The sequence below is a fragment of the Palaemon carinicauda genome, chromosome 29, assembly GCF_036898095.1.
Source record: "Palaemon carinicauda isolate YSFRI2023 chromosome 29, ASM3689809v2, whole genome shotgun sequence".
In the NCBI taxonomy this organism is placed as follows: Eukaryota; Metazoa; Arthropoda; class Malacostraca; order Decapoda; family Palaemonidae; genus Palaemon; species Palaemon carinicauda.
In genome coordinates, this window is record NC_090753.1 from 93,658,985 (window position 1) to 93,673,241 (window position 14,257).

The window sequence follows — 14,257 nt, forward strand, 5'->3', positions numbered from 1 at the left end:
GGGAGAAAGCTTGTCTTAGGCGATGTCCTTCTTCGGGAGGACTTCACTCTCATTCGCGAGAGAGATATTTAACGCCTACGCTTTATTCCCATAGAGCTGGGAGAAAGCTTGTCTTAGGCGATGTCCTTCTTCGGGAGGACTTCTCTCTCATTCGCGAGAGAGATATTTAACGCCTACGCTTTATTCCCATAAAGCTGGGAGAAAGCTTGTCTTAGGCGATGTCCTTCTTCGGGAGGACTTCACTCTCATTCGCAAGAGATATTTAACGCCTACGCTTTATTCCCATAGAGCTGGGAGAAAGCTTGTCTTAGGCGATGTCCTCCTTCGGGAGGACTTCACTCTCATTCGCGAGAGAGATATTTTACGCCTACGCTTTATTCCCATAGAGCTGGGAGAAAGCTTGTCTTAGGCGATGTCCTCCTTCGGGAGGACTTCACTCTCATTCGCGAGAGAGATATTTAACGCCTACGCTTTATTCCCATAGAGCTGGGAGAAAGCTTGTCTTAGGCGATGTCCTTCTTCGGGAGGACTTCACTCTCATTCGCGAGAGAGATATTTAACGCCTACGCTTTATTCCCATAGAGCTGGGAGAAAGCTTGTCTTAGGCGATTTCCTTCTTCGGGAGGACTTCACTCTCATTCGCGGGAGATATATTTAACGCCTACGCTTTATTCCCATAGAGCTGGGAGAAAGCTTGTCTTAGGCGATGTCCTTCTTCGGGAGGACTTCACTCTCATTCGCGGGAGAGATATTTAACGCCTACGCTTTATTCCCATAGAGCTGGGAGAAAGCTTGTCTTAGGCGATGTCCTTCTTCGGGAGGACTTCACTCTCATTCGCGAGAGAGATATTTAACGCCTACGCTTTATTCCCATAGAGCTGGGAGAAAGCTTGTCTTAGGCGATGTCCTTCTTCGGGAGGACTTCACTCTCATTCGCGAGAGAGATATTTAACGCCTACGCTTTATTCCCATAGAGCTGGGAGAAAGCTTGTCTTAGGCGATGTCCTTCTTCGGGAGGACTTCACTCTCATTCGCGGGAGAGATATTTAACGCCTACGCTTTATTCCCATAGAGCTGGGAGAAAGCTTGTCTTAGGCGATGTCCTTCTTCGGGAGGACTTCACTCTCATTCGCGGGAGAGATATTTAACGCCTACGCTTTATTCCCATAGAGCTGGGAGAAAGCTTGTCTTAGGCGATGTCCTTCTTCGGGAGGACTTCACTCTCATTCGCGGGAGAGATATTTAACGCCTACGCTTTATTCCCATAGAGCTGGGAGAAAGCTTGTCTTAGGCGATGTCCTTCTTCGGGAGGACTTCACTCTCATTCGCGGGAGAGATATTTAACGCCTACGCTTTATTCCCATAGAGCTGGGAGAAAGCTTGTCTTAGGCGATGTCCTTCTTCGGGAGGACTTCACTCTCATTCGCGGGAGAGATATTTAACGCCTACGCTTTATTCCCATAGAGCTGGGAGAAAGCTTGTCTTAGGCGATGTCCTTCTTCGGGAGGACTTCACTCTCATTCGCGAGAGAGATATTTAACGCCTACGCTTTATTCCCATAGAGCTGGGAGAAAGCTTGTCTTAGGCGATGTCCTTCTTCGGGAGGACTTCACTCTCATTCGCGGGAGAGATATTTAACGCCTACGCTTTATTCCCATAGAGCTGGGAGAAAGCTTGTCTTAGGCGATGTCCTTCTTCGGGAGGACTTCACTCTCATTCGCGAGAGAGATATTTAACGCCTACGCTTTATTCCCATAGAGCTGGGAGAAAGCTTGTCTTAGGCGATGTCCTTCTTCGGGAGGACTTCACTCTCATTCGCGGGAGAGATATTTAACGCCTACGCTTTATTCCCATAGAGCTGGGAGAAAGCTTGTCTTAGGCGATGTCCTTCTTCGGGAGGACTTCACTCTCATTCGCGGGAGAGATATTTAACGCCTACGCTTTATTCCCATAGAGCTGGGAGAAAGCTTGTCTTAGGCGATGTCCTTCTTCGGGAGGACTTCACTCTCATTCGCGAGAGAGATATTTAACGCCTACGCTTTATTCCCATAGAGCCTGGAGAAAGCTTGTCTTAGGCGATGTCCTTCTTCGGGAGGACTTCACTCTCATTCGCGGGAGAGATATTTAACGCCTACGCTTTATTCCCATAGAGCCTGGAGAAAGCTTGTCTTAGGCGATGTCCTTCTTCGGGAGGACTTCACTCTCATTCGCGAGAGAGATATTTAACGCCTACGCTTTATTCCCATAGAGCTGGGAGAAAGCTTGTCTTAGGCGATGTCCTTCTTCGGGAGGACTTCACTCTCATTCGCGAGAGAGATATTTAACGCCTACGCTTTATTCCCATAGAGCTGGGAGAAAGCTTGTCTTAGGCGATGTCCTTCTTCGGGAGGACTTCACTCTCATTCGCGGGAGAGATATTTAACGCCTACGCTTTATTCCCATAGAGCTGGGAGAAAGCTTGTCTTAGGCGATGTCCTACTTCGGGAGGACTTCACTCTCATTCGCGGGAGAGATATTTAACGCCTACGCTTTATTCCCATAGAGCTGGGAGAAAGCTTGTCTTAGGCGATGTCCTTCTTCGGGAGGACTTCACTCTCATTCGCGAGAGAGATATTTAACGCCTACGCTTTATTCCCATAGAGCTGGGAGAAAGCTTGTCTTAGGCGATGTCCTTCTTCGGGAGGACTTCACTCTCATTCGCGAGAGAGATATTTAACGCCTACGCTTTATTCCCATAGAGCTGGGAGAAAGCTTGTCTTAGGCGATGTCCTTCTTCGGGAGGACTTCACTCTCATTCGCGAGAGAGATATTTAACGCCTACGCTTTATTCCCATAGAGCTGGGAGAAAGCTTGTCTTAGGCGATGTCCTTCTTCGGGAGGACTTCACTCTCATTCGCGAGAGAGATATTTAACGCCTACGCTTTATTCCCATAGAGCTGGGAGAAAGCTTGTCTTAGGCGATGTCCTTCTTCGGGAGGACTTCACTCTCATTCGCGAGAGAGATATTTAACGCCTACGCTTTATTCCCATAGAGCTGGGAGAAAGCTTGTCTTAGGCGATGTCCTTCTTCGGGAGGACTTCACTCTCATTCGCGGGAGAGATATTTAACGCCTACGCTTTATTCCCATAGAGCTGGGAGAAAGCTTGTCTTAGGCGATGTCCTTCTTCGGGAGGACTTCACTCTCATTCGCGGGAGAGATATTTAACGCCTACGCTTTATTCCCATAGAGCTGGGAGAAAGCTTGTCTTAGGCGATGTCCTTCTTCGGGAGGACTTCACTCTCATTCGCGGGAGAGATATTTAACGCCTACGCTTTATTCCCATAGAGCTGGGAGAAAGCTTGTCTTAGGCGATGTCCTTCTTCGGGAGGACTTCACTCTCATTCGCGGGAGAGATATTTAACGCCTACGCTTTATTCCCATAGAGCTGGGAGAAAGCTTGTCTTAGGCGATGTCCTTCTTCGGGAGGACTTCACTCTCATTCGCGGGAGAGATATTTAACGCCTACGCTTTATTCCCATAGAGCTGGGAGAAAGCTTGTCTTAGGCGATGTCCTTCTTCGGGAGGACTTCACTCTCATTCGCGAGAGAGATATTTAACGCCTACGCTTTATTCCCATAGAGCTGGGAGAAAGCTTGTCTTAGGCGATGTCCTTCTTCGGGAGGACTTCACTCTCATTCGCGAGAGAGATATTTAACGCCTACGCTTTATTCCCATAGAGCTGGGAGAAAGCTTGTCTTAGGCGATGTCCTTCTTCGGGAGGACTTCACTCTCATTCGCGAGAGAGATATTTAACGCCTACGCTTTATTCCCATAGAGCTGGGAGAAAGCTTGTCTTAGGCGATGTCCTTCTTCGGGAGGACTTCACTCTCATTCGCGAGAGAGATATTTAACGCCTACGCTTTATTCCCATAGAGCTGGGAGAAAGCTTGTCTTAGGCGATGTCCTTCTTCGGGAGGACTTCACTCTCATTCGCGAGAGAGATATTTAACGCCTACGCTTTATTCCCATAGAGCTGGGAGAAAGCTTGTCTTAGGCGATGTCCTTCTTCGGGAGAACTTCACTCTCATTCGCGGGAGAGATATTTAACGCCTACGCTTTATTCCCATAGAGCTGGGAGAAAGCTTGTCTTAGGCGATGTCCTTCTTCGGGAGGACTTCACTCTCATTCGCGAGAGAGATATTTAACGCCTACGCTTTATTCCCATAGAGCTGGGAGAAAGCTTGTCTTAGGCGATGTCCTTCTTCGGGAGGACTTCACTCTCATTCGCGGGAGAGATATTTAACGCCTACGCTTTATTCCCATAGAGCTGGGAGAAAGCTTGTCTTAGGCGATGTCCTTCTTCGGGAGGACTTCACTCTCATTCGCGGGAGAGATATTTAACGCCTACGCTTTATTCCCATAGAGCTGGGAGAAAGCTTGTCTTAGGCGATGTCCTTCTTCGGGAGGACTTCACTCTCATTCGCGGGAGAGATATTTAACGCCTACGCTTTATTCCCATAGAGCTGGGAGAAAGCTTGTCTTAGGCGATGTCCTTCTTCGGGAGGACTTCACTCTCATTCGCGGGAGAGATATTTAACGCCTACGCTTTATTCCCATAGAGCTGGGAGAAAGCTTGTCTTAGGCGATGTCCTTCTTCGGGAGGACTTCACTCTCATTCGCGAGAGAGATATTTAACGCCTACGCTTTATTCCCATAGAGCTGGGAGAAAGCTTGTCTTAGGCGATGTCCTTCTTCGGGAGGACTTCACTCTCATTCGCGAGAGAGATATTTAACGCCTACGCTTTATTCCCATAGAGCTGGGAGAAAGCTTGTCTTAGGCGATGTCCTTCTTCGGGAGGACTTCACTCTCATTCGCGGGAGAGATATTTAACGCCAACGCTTTATTCCCATAGAGCTGGGAGAAAGCTTGTCTTAGGCGATGTCCTTCTTCGGGAGGACTTCAGTCTCATTCGCGGGAGAGATATTTAACGCCAACGCTTTATTCCCATAGAGCTGGGAGAAAGCTTGTCTTAGGCGATGTCCTTCTTCGGGAGGACTTCAGTCTCATTCGCGAGAGAGATATTTAACGCCTACGCTTTATTCCCATAGAGCCTGGAGAAAGCTTGTCTTAGGCGATGTCCTTCTTCGGGAGGACTTCACTCTCATTCGCGAGAGAGATATTTAACGCCTACGCTTTATTCCCATAGAGCTGGGAGAAAGCTTGTCTTAGGCGATGTCCTTCTTCGGGAGGACTTCACTCTCATTCGCGAGAGAGATATTTAACGCCTACGCTTTATTCCCATAGAGCTGGGAGAAAGCTTGTCTTAGGCGATGTCCTTCTTCGGGAGAACTTCACTCTCATTCGCGAGAGAGATATTTAACGCCTACGCTTTATTCCCATAGAGCTGGGAGAAAGCTTGTCTTAGGCGATGTCCTTCTTCGGGAGGACTTCACTCTCATTCGCGAGAGAGATATTTAACGCCTACGCTTTATTCCCATAGAGCTGGGAGAAAGCTTGTCTTAGGCGATGTCCTTCTTCGGGAGGACTTCACTCTCATTCGCGAGAGAGATATTTAACGCCTACGCTTTATTCCCATAGAGCCTGGAGAAAGCTTGTCTTAGGCGATGTCCTTCTTCGGGAGGACTTCACTCTCATTCGCGAGAGAGATATTTAACGCCTACGCTTTATTCCCATAGAGCCTGGAGAAAGCTTGTCTTAGGCGATGTCCTTCTTCGGGAGGACTTCACTCTCATTCGCGAGAGAGATATTTAACGCCTACGCTTTATTCCCATAGAGCCTGGAGAAAGCTTGTCTTAGGCGATGTCCTTCTTCGGGAGGACTTCACTCTCATTCGCGAGAGAGATATTTAACGCCTACGCTTTATTCCCATAGAGCCTGGAGAAAGCTTGTCTTAGGCGATGTCCTTCTTCGGGAGGACTTCACTCTCATTCGCGAGAGAGATATTTAACGCCTACGCTTTATTCCCATAGAGCTGGGAGAAAGCTTGTCTTAGGCGATGTCCTTCTTCGGGAGAACTTCACTCTCATTCGCGGGAGAGATATTTAACGCCTACGCTTTATTCCCATAGAGCTGGGAGAAAGCTTGTCTTAGGCGATGTCCTTCTTCGGGAGGACTTCACTCTCATTCGCGGGAGAGATATTTAACGCCTACGCTTTATTCCCATAGAGCTGGGAGAAAGCTTGTCTTAGGCGATGTCCTTCTTCGGGAGGACTTCACTCTCATTCGCGGGAGAGATATTTAACGCCTACGCTTTATTCCCATAGAGCTGGGAGAAAGCTTGTCTTAGGCGATGTCCTTCTTCGGGAGGACTTCACTCTCATTCGCGAGAGAGATATTTAACGCCTACGCTTTATTCCCATAGAGCTGGGAGAAAGCTTGTCTTAGGCGATGTCCTTCTTCGGGAGGACTTCACTCTCATTCGCGGGAGAGATATTTAACGCCTACGCTTTATTCCCATAGAGCTGGGAGAAAGCTTGTCTTAGGCGATGTCCTTCTTCGGGAGAACTTCACTCTCATTCGCGAGAGAGATATTTAACGCCTACGCTTTATTCCCATAGAGCTGGGAGAAAGCTTGTCTTAGGCGATGTCCTTCTTCGGGAGGACTTCACTCTCATTCGCGGGAGAGATATTTAACGCCTACGCTTTATTCCCATAGAGCTGGGAGAAAGCTTGTCTTAGGCGATGTCCTTCTTCGGGAGGACTTCACTCTCATTCGCGGGAGAGATATTTAACGCCTACGCTTTATTCCCATAGAGCTGGGAGAAAGCTTGTCTTAGGCGATGTCCTTCTTCGGGAGGACTTCACTCTCATTCGCGGGAGAGATATTTAACGCCTACGCTTTATTCCCATAGAGCTGGGAGAAAGCTTGTCTTAGGCGATGTCCTTCTTCGGGAGGACTTCACTCTCATTCGCGGGAGAGATATTTAACGCCTACGCTTTATTCCCATAGAGCTGGGAGAAAGCTTGTCTTAGGCGATGTCCTTCTTCGGGAGGACTTCACTCTCATTCGCGAGAGAGATATTTAACGCCTACGCTTTATTCCCATAGAGCTGGGAGAAAGCTTGTCTTAGGCGATGTCCTTCTTCGGGAGGACTTCACTCTCATTCGCGAGAGAGATATTTAACGCCTACGCTTTATTCCCATAGAGCTGGGAGAAAGCTTGTCTTAGGCGATGTCCTTCTTCGGGAGGACTTCACTCTCATTCGCGAGAGAGATATTTAACGCCTACGCTTTATTCCCATAGAGCTGGGAGAAAGCTTGTCTTAGGCGATGTCCTTCTTCGGGAGGACTTCACTCTCATTCGCGAGAGAGATATTTAACGCCTACGCTTTATTCCCATAGAGCTGGGAGAAAGCTTGTCTTAGGCGATGTCCTTCTTCGGGAGGACTTCACTCTCATTCGAGAGAGAGATATTTAACGCCTACGCTTTATTCCCATAGAGCTGGGAGAAAGCTTGTCTTAGGCGATGTCCTTCTTCGGGAGGACTTCACTCTCGTTCGCGAGAGATTTTTTACGCCTACGCTTTATTCCCATAGAGCTGGGAGAAAGCTTGTCTTAGGCGATGTCCTTCTTCGGGAGGACTTCACTCTCGTTCGCGAGAGATTTTTTACGCTTACGCTTTTTTCCCATAGAACTGGAAGGAAGCTTGCCTTAGGCGATGTCCTCCTTCGGGAGGACTTCTCTCTCGTTCGCGAGAGAGATATTATTAAGCCTACGCTTTTTTCCCAGAGAGGTGGGAGAAAGCTTGTCTTTGGCTATGTCCTCTTGCGGGAGGACTTCACTCTCATTCGCGAGAGAGATATTTAACGCCTACGCTTTATTCCCATAGAACTGGGAGAAAACTTGTCTTAGGCGATGTCCTTCTTCGGGAGGACTTCACTCTCATTCGCGAGAGAGATATTTAACGCCTACGCTTTATTCCCATAGAGCTGGGAGAAAGCTTGTCTTAGGCGATGTCCTTCTTCGGGAGGACTTCACTCTCATTCGCGAGAGAGATATTTAACGCCTACGCTTTATTCCCATAGAGCTGGGAGAAAGCTTGTCTTAGGCGATGTCCTTCTTCGGGAGGACTTCACTCTCATTCGCGAGAGAGATATTTAACGCCTACGCTTTATTCCCATAGAGCTGGGAGAAAGCTTGTCTCAGGCGATGTCCTTCTTCGGGAGGACTTCACTCTCATTCGCGAGAGAGATATTTAACGCCTACGCTTTATTCCCATAGAGCTGGGAGAAAGCTTGTCTTAGGCGATGTCCTTCTTCGGGAGGACTTCACTCTCATTCGCGAGAGAGATATTTAACGCCTACGCTTTATTCCCATAGGGCTGGGAGAAAGCTTGTCTTAGGCGATGTCCTTCTTCGGGAGGACTTCACTATCATTCGCGAGAGAGATATTTAACGCCTACGCTTTATTCCCATAGGGCTGGGAGAAAGCTTGTCTTAGGCGATGTCCTTCTTCGGGAGGACTTCACTCTCATTCGCGAGAGAGATATTTAACGCCTACGCTTTATTCCCACAGAACTGGGAGAAAGCTTGTCTTAGGCGATGTCCTTCTTCGGGAGGACTTCACTCTCATTCGCGAGAGAGATATTTAACGCCTACGCTTTATTCCCTTAGAGCTGGGAGAAAGCTTGTCTTAGGCGATGTCCTTCTTCGGGAGGACTTCACTCTCATTCGCGAGAGAGATATTTAACGCCTACGCTTTATTCCCATAGAGCTGGGAGAAAGCTTGTCTTAGGCGATGTCCTTCTTCGGGAGGACTTCACTCTCATTCGCGAGAGAGATATTTAACGCCTAAGCTTTATTCCCATAGAGCTGGGAGAAAGCTTGTCTTAGGCGATGTCCTTCTTCTGGAGGACTTCACTCTCATTCGCGAGAGAGATATTTAACGCCTACGCTTTATTCCCATAGAGCTGGGAGAAAGCTTGTCTTAGGCGATGTCCTTCTTCGGGAGGACTTCACTCTCATTCGCGAGAGAGATATTTAACGCCTACGCTTTATTCCCATAGAGCTGGGAGGAAGCTTGTCTTAGGCGATGTCCTTCTTCGGGAGGACTTCACTCTCATTCGCGAGAGAGATATTTAACGCCTACGCTTTGTTCCCATAGAGCTGGGAGAAAGCTTGTCTTAGGCGATGTCCTTCTTCGGGAGGACTTCACTCTCATTCGCGAGAGAGATATTTAACGCCTACGCTTTGTTCCCATAGAGCTGGGAGAAAGCTTCTCTTAGGCGATGTCCTTCTTCGGGAGGACTTCACTCTCATTCGCGAGAGAGATATTTAACGCCTACGCTTTGTTCCCATAGAGCTGGGAGAAAGCTTGTCTTAGGCGATGTCCTTCTTCGGGAGGACTTCACTCTCATTCGCGAGAGAGATATTTAACGCCTACGCTTTGTTCCCATAGAGCTGGGAGAAAGCTTGTCTTAGGCGATGTCCTTCTTCGGGAGGACTTCACTCTCATTCGCGAGAGAGATATTTAACGCCTACGCTTTATTCCCATAGAGCTGGGAGAAAGCTTGTCTTAGGCGATGTCCTTCTTCGGGAGGACTTCACTCTCATCCGCGAGAGAGATATTTAACGCCTACGCTTTATTCCCATAGAGCTGGGAGAAAGCTTGTCTTATGCGATGTCCTTCTTCGGGAGGACTTCACTCTCATTCGCGAGAGAGATATTTAACGCCTACGCTTTATTCCCATAGAGCCTGGAGAAAGCTTGTCTTAGGCGATGTCCTTCTTTGGGAGGACTTCACTCTCATTCGCGAGAGAGATATTTAACGCCTACGCTTTATTCCCATAGAGCTGGGAGAAAGCTTATCTTATGCGATGTCCTTCTTCGGGAGGACTTCACTCTCATTCGCGAGAGAGATATTTAACGCCTACGCTTTGTTCCCATAGAGCTGGGAGAAAGCTTGTCTTAGGCGATGTCCTTCTTCGGGAGGACTTCACTCTCATTCGCGAGAGAGATATTTAACGCCTACGCTTTATTCCCATAGAGCTGGGAGAAAGCTTGTCTTATGCGATGTCCTTCTTCGGGAGGACTTCACTCTCATTCGCGAGAGAGATATTTAACCCCTACGCTTTGTTCCCATAGAGCTGGGAGAAAGCTTGTCTTAGGCGATGTCCTTCTTCGGGAGGACTTCACTCTCATTCGCGAGAGAGATATTTAACGCCTACGCTTTATTCCCATAGAGCTGGGAGAAAGCTTGTCTTATGCGATGTCCTTCTTCGGGAGGACTTCACTCTCATTCGCGAGAGAGATATTTAACGCCTACGCTTTGTTCCCATAGAGCCTGGAGAAAGCTTGTCTTAGGCGATGTCCTTCTTCGGGAGGACTTCACTCTCATTCGCGAGAGAGATATTTAACGCCTACGCTTTGTTCCCATAGAGCCTGGAGAAAGCTTGTCTTAGGCGATGTCCTTCTTCGGGAGGACTTCACTCTCATTCGCGAGAGAGATATTTAACGCCTACGCTTTGTTCCCATAGAGCCGGGAGAAAGCTTGTCTTAGGCGATGTCCTTCTTCGGGAGGACTTCACTCTCATTCGCGAGAGAGATATTTAACGCCTACGCTTTATTCCCATAGAGCTGGGAGAAAGCTTGTCTTAGGCGATGTCCTTCTTCGGGAGGACTTCACTCTCATTCGCGAGAGAGATATTTAACGCCTACGCTTTATTCCCATAGAGCTGGGAGAAAGCTTGTCTTAGGCGATGTCCTTCTTCGGGAGGACTTCACTCTCATTCGCGAGAGAGATATTTAACGCCTACGCTTTATTCCCATAGAGCTGGGAGAAAGCTTATCTTAGGCGATGTCCTTCTTCGGGAGGACTTCACTCATTCGCGAGAGAGATATTTAACGCCTACGCTTTATTCCCATAGAGCTGGGAGAAAGCTTGTCTTAGGCGATGTCCTTCTTCGGGATGACTTCACTCTCATTCGCGAGAGAGATATTTAACGCCTACGCTTTATTCCCATAGAGCTGGGAGAAAGCTTGTCTTAGGCGATGTCCTTCTTCGTGAGGACTTCGCTCTCATTCGCGAGAGAGATATTTAACGCCTACGCTTTATTCCCATAGAGCTGGGAGAAAGCTTGTCTTAGGCGATCTCCTTCGGGAGAACTTCCCTCTCGTTGGCGAGAAATACCCTATTTCCCGTGTCATAAGAAGCACCTTTTTTTCACGAAAAATGCCCCTCAAAATCACCCTGCGTCTTAATACTAAGAAAAAGTTGTATAGGGGAGTTTGACACACCTGAAACACCAAACTATTGACTTTACAAGCACTCAAACTCACGAGAGATAGAATATAAACCTACAATTATCATTCATATAATATAAATTAATTCATTTTTGTATTGCACTTCATTTAATGAAGTACAGTAGCAAATTATTTTTTTATTTTTGTTATCAGCTGATGACTCGCTAACCCGCTTCCACAAGTAAACATGCCAACTAGTGGTCTCGTAGCAGACGACACTATGACATAGTTGTTTATTCAGTATATATCTATTTTCTCATATTTTGTTATTTTGTAATAAAACAATATATTGATAATGACTTTGTTGCCTGAGGTCCGAAATAATACAAACAGACAGTTGCTGAATACGTCCTTGGAAAAAAAAACTTCTGTTAGTTGAGTGCAGTATTACCAAGTTAGCAGAAAAGTAACTAGACCCAGAATCACATAAACAGTAGCGAAAGTATTCCACCTTGAAGAATTTATAGATTCTATAATCAATAACTACATTTTGTGTGAATATTTATAGGGTATATGAGGAATTTTGGAACTATTACTAGAATTTTACATCTTTACCAAATTTTATAAAGAACCTTTAGCAACGCTGCCTTCTTGTAAACAATATTTGAAACATCAAGCACTATGAGTAAACGTGTAGTTGTGGTGGAAACTACGATTAGTTTAGTTATTTCTCATAAGAATATGTAATAGAATTGGGATAATCGGCATATAGCTAATAAATATTAACTTGAACATTTCATAATACACCCAAAATAAGAAAAGTTACTGTGCCAGACAATAATCACGCTAGAGTCGCTGACCATGGATTTCTGCTAAGTTTGTAAAATGCTATTTTTTTTTTTTTTCTAAAACTGCCTTGCTAATTTAAGGGTGCGTCTTACCACTTGTAGCGTCTTATCACACGGGAAGTACGGTAACTTATAGGAGTTTGCTGATCATCCACCAGGGGCGGTGGCAGAGCTTTCTCCGAAGTAGGTTATCCTCGTTCTCGAGAGAAGACCGCCTCTGGGCATCGGCGGTCCCCCGTTGCGCTTTTGGTTCTCCTTCAGGGGTGGAGCAAGAGCCTTATCTTAAGCGACATTCTCCTTCGGGAGAACAAAACTCTTATGCGGAGGTGTTATCTTTGAACCTGCTGGTTCTCCTTGATCCTTCGGGGTCTCGTTACGATCACCCTGCGGGTTCTCATGACAGTAGGAGTCCTTCGGGAGCGGAGACTCTGCTCGATACCTTCGGGTTTTAGTTACGCTGAACCTTCGGGCTCTCGTAACGATGGTAACCTTGAGCCTTCGGGAACTTGTGCCATCAATCACGCTAACCTTTCGGGGTCTCGTGACAGAGGAACCTAGGTTCCTCGTTACGCTGATCCTTAGGGATCTCATAACATTAGTTACGCTGACCCCTTGGGCTCTCGTAACTTTAGTCACTGACACTTCGGTGTTTTGTGACAGGGAAACTTGGGTTTCTCATTACACTGACCCTTCGGGGTCTCGTAACATTAGTTACGCAGAACCCTTGGGCTCTCGTAACTTTAGTCACTCCGACACTTCGGGGTCTCATGACAGAGAAATTTCCGTTTCTCATTTGCGCTGACCCTTCGGGGTCTCACAACTCGGTTCATGCTGAACCTTTGGGTTCTCGTGATCATAGTCATACTTATATGACAGAGTTTGCGGGCTCTCGTTGTGTTGACCGTTCGCGCTCACACAACACAGGCTATCTTGAACCTTCAGGTGAACGCAGTAGTGAGTACTCTCGCCTCACTGAGAGCTCTCGCTCGCAAATTAGCGCGCACGACCAACCTTTTGCACGCACGGACGATCGGGCGCGCACGACCAACCTTTTGCACGCACGGACGATCGGGCGCGCACGACCAACCTTTTGCACGCACGGACGATCGGGCGCGCACGACCAACCTTTTGCACGCACGGACGATCGGGCGCGCACGACCAACCTTTTGCACGCACGGACGATCGGGCGCGCACGACCAACCTTTTGCACGCACGGACGATCGGGCGCGCACGACCAACCTTTTGCACGCACGGACGATCGGGCGCGCACGGACGATCGGGCGCGCACGACCAACCTTTTGCACGCACGGACGATCGGGCGCGCACGACCAACCTTTTGCACGCACGGACGATCGGGCGCGCACGACCAACCTTTTGCACGCACGGACGATCGGGCGCGCACGACCAACCTTTTGCACGCACGGACGATCGGGCGCGCACGACCAACCTTTTGCACGCACGGACGATCGGGCGCGCACGACCAACCTTTTGCACGCACGGACGATCGGGCGCGCACGACCAACCTTTTGCACGCACGGACGATCGGGCGCGCACGACCAACCTTTTGCACGCACGGACGATCGGGCGCGCACGACCAACCTTTTGCACGCACGGACGATCGGGCGCGCACGACCAACCTTTTGCACGCACGGACGATCGGGCGCGCACGACCAACCTTTTGCACGCACGGACGATCGGGCGCGCACGACCAACCTTTTGCACGCACGGACGATCGGGCGCGCACGACCAACCTTTTGCACGCACGGACGATCGGGCGCGCACGACCAACCTTTTGCACGCACGGACGATCGGGCGCGCACGACCAACCTTTTGCACGCACGGACGATCGGGCGCGCACGACCAACCTTTTGCACGCACGGACGATCGGGCGCGCACGACCAACCTTTTGCACGCACGGACGATCGGGCGCGCACGACCAACCTTTTGCACGCACGGACGATCGGGCGCGCACGACCAACCTTTTGCACGCACGCACGGACGATCGGGCGCGCACGACCAACCTTTTGCACGCACGCACGGACGATCGGGCGCGCACGACCAACCTTTTGCACGCACGCACGGACGATCGGGCGCGCACGACCAACCTTTTGCACGCACGCACGGACGATCGGGCGCGCACGACCAACCTTTTGCACGCACGCACGGACGATCGGGCGCGCACGACCAACCTTTTGCACGCACGCACGGACGATCGGGCGCGCACGA